The 3,367-nt window shown below is 40.2% G+C and overlaps 1 long non-coding RNA gene across 1 annotated transcript; it reads left to right on the top strand.

The window, feature by feature from the left end:
• The first annotated feature begins 357 nt into the window (after positions 1-357).
• Positions 358-1,936, top strand: LOC135530133 (uncharacterized). Its single transcript, XR_010453808.1, has 4 exons — positions 358-499; positions 726-848; positions 950-986; positions 1,858-1,936. It is a non-coding gene; the product is annotated as an uncharacterized LOC135530133 (long non-coding RNA).
• Positions 1,937-3,367: the final 1,431 nt, after the last annotated feature.

Genomic DNA, 3,367 nt, shown 5'->3' on the forward strand with positions numbered 1-3,367 from the left:
GCTGTGAAGAGACACAGGCACACACACAGCATTCACAAACACATGCTAACACGGGCACTCTACACACATGTACATCAGAATATTGTTATTTTGCAGTATTGTGGATTTTGTATTGTAGATTTATTATGGTAGAGTAGTGTGTTGTATGTTTGGACTCCAGGAAGAGTAGCTGCTGCCTTGGCAGCCGCTAATGTGGATCCAGAATAAATACAAATAGACTATAGTGACCACCTCCGTTAAGATGACACTGCCTAGTATGCTGCATAATACAGTGGCTTTAGGTCGACATGATCCTTTCTTGGGGTGAGGTGGATTCCCATTCCTCATGTCCTTTTTCTTTATTCACTTTTCAGTCTCCGTATTCTCAGTCTCAGTGTGCGCAGCCTCAGTAGGGGAGAAGCTGGTTTCCTACACATGTCAAGAGGGTACAAACACACTTGAAATACCATTTGGAGCAGTGGATCCCCAATGTGATCAGAGCTGGACCACTGGCAAAAAGGTAATCTATTTTCTACAGTATGTGGTCATGACAAGTAGATACAACGTGAATTCCGATATCTTTATTAGAGCAATTTTTCTTTTTACATATCACCATTGACAGTACGAAAATTGCTGCACTCACTACTGTAATTCACTCTGTATAACAGTGTCTGCTAAATGACATGTTATGGCAGGGCTATGTCAATTGAGACATGCCATGTGAAAGATAATTTTTTTCACTACAGCCCATTGCTTACTATGAAAATGGCAAAGGTGAATGCAGTTTTTCATGCGAAGAAGTTATCTCTGGCAAAGTCCTCCTCAGTGACTGTGCCGATGTCACATTAACTACTGGTTGTACCACCAAGGTAGGTCAACTCATACAATTCACCTACCTCTTCTCTGTTACTGCCTACCAAATGCCAACCTAGTAAACGTTTCTAAATATTTACACCTTTCTCTTTCACAGGATGGGGTATATGAAGAGACCAGGCTGCACTTCTCAGGTGTGGTTGCTCCTGATGTTATTGGTGTATAACACAACATACCATTGATGTTCATATAAAGCGTTGTTGTCATCATATTGTCATCATAAAAATAAAATAGTTACTTTACGAGTAAAGTAGGAAGCCCAGGTTGCAATAGGCAAAAATATATTGTGTCATGTAAGGAGTGTAGATATTTGGCCTGGCGACCCGGTTTTATGGGCTGACTGAATGGAAGCTGATATTTGAGTTTTTTACTCTGCTGGTCTTGGCAGATTAGCAGTCCTCATTGTCCAAGACAGAATCAAGACTGAGTAAAAATGTATCCGACACCGAGACAATCAATACAGATGTGGGATCTTAATTGTATCACTTTTTTCTTTGCAGAGGATTTGCATGTACAGCTTGTAATTCCCACTTTTAAAATGTCAACTTCATTTTCCCTAACAAAACCTGTATAAACCCCTACAGAAAATGTCCATTTAATTATAATCCACATTTATAATCCACATAGTTAAAATTTCCTCTTAATTCAGGATTATTTTTCTACTGTAGCAAACTGGCTCAAATTTAAGATCCTAAGGTCCAGACCAGACTCAAGTTCTGTTCCAAACACAAAAACCGAATATACAAAACACAGTGGGATATGAAGTGGACAATACCAGGTGGGAGAACAACACTTCTTTTGAGTTTAAGATAAAGACAAATTGTAGGAGGAGACCCTCCCACAGTTCAGAATCATTAGCATATTTAAGCAATAATGCCTGAGGGTTGTCTAGGGCAAGAAAGTTGTCTCCACTTCTCTGGTAAGGATTCCTTCGATTTCAGTGCCTTATACCATTAGCCATTATTTTATCATATTGCTCATATTATTCATTTTCTCATTTTATAGGGATAAGTGTCAGCAACCAAGCTTTGCCTCCGGAAACTGCCAGTACTGCATCTACAAACGTTCAACATGCTCATTATGGTTAAGTATAGAGTTTTTTATTTTATTCGTTACACCAGTGTCTCCCAACAGGTCGATCGGCCCACCTATGAGTAGCTCGCCAAACAATTCTTAAAGTACATGCAATTTTCACGTGTTCCACGGCAAACTGTCATAAACAAATCTCACAAGTATCAGACACTGTAAACTCCCAGCTACTTACTATCTAACAAATGCAACATTGACATTATCCAACACCTGGTTATCCACTATTGTCGTAAAAGCCAAACCTAACACAATATATGCCTATTACCTTAGCCCCAGTCTGTCTATTTGCTGCTCGAGTTTGTCTATCGTGTGTAGTCAGTGGATGTGATACAGAAATACTTTCCCCAAAACCTTCTCAATTAAATTTTAACTGCAAAGTAGGCTTACCTGGCAGACTAGTCTATACCATGAGTAAGTACAGTGCATTCGGAAAGTATTTTGATGCCTTGACTTTTAAGGCTGTAAAGTATTATTTATTTTTTATTCTAAAATGTATTAAATATTATATCAATCTACATACAATACCTCATAATGACAAAGAGAAAACAGGTTTTTGGAAATGTTTGCTAATTTATAAAATAAAATACAGATACCTTATTTACGTAAGTATCCCTTTCCTATGAGACCCTATGAGACCTGTTTCCATTGATAATCCTTGAGATGTTTCTACAAATTTATTGGTGTCCACATGTGGTAAATTCAATTGATTGGACATGATTTGGAAAGGAACACACCTGTCTATATATGGTCCCACATTTGAGAGTGCATGTTGGAGCAAAAACCAAGCCATGAGGTCAAAGGAATTGTCCGTAGAGCTCAGAGATAGGATTTTGTCGAGGCACAGATCTGGGGAACGGTAACAAAAAATGTCAGCAGCATTGAAGGTCCCCAAGAACACAGTGGCCTTCATCATTCTTAAATGGAAGAAGTTTGGAGAGCCTTCCAGAAGGACAACCATCTCTGCAGCACTCTACCAACCAGGCCTTTAATGGTAGAGTGGCTAGACGGAAGCCACTCCTCAGTAGAAGGCCTCCTTGGAGTTTGCCAAAAGACACCTAAAGACTCTCAGACCATGAGAATCAAGATTCTCTGGTTTGATGAAACCAGGATGTAACTCTTTGGCCTGAATGCCAACCGTCACGTCTGGAGGAAACCTGGCACCATCCCTATGGTGAAGCCTGGTGATTGCATCATCAGCAGCAAGGACTGGGAGACTAGTCAGGATCGAGGGAGAGATGAACAGAGCAAAGTACAGAGAGATCCTTGATGAAAACCTGCTCCAGAGAGCTCAGGACCGGGGCAAAGGTTCACCTTCCAACAAGACAACAACCCTAAGCACACAGCCAAGACAACGCAAGAGTGACTTTGAGACAAGTCTCTAAATGTCCCGATTTGAACATCTCTTGCGAGACCTGAAAATAGTGTC

Source organism: Oncorhynchus masou, unplaced genomic scaffold (assembly GCF_036934945.1).
Source record: "Oncorhynchus masou masou isolate Uvic2021 unplaced genomic scaffold, UVic_Omas_1.1 unplaced_scaffold_12686, whole genome shotgun sequence".
NCBI lineage: Eukaryota > Metazoa > Chordata > Actinopteri > Salmoniformes > Salmonidae > Oncorhynchus > Oncorhynchus masou.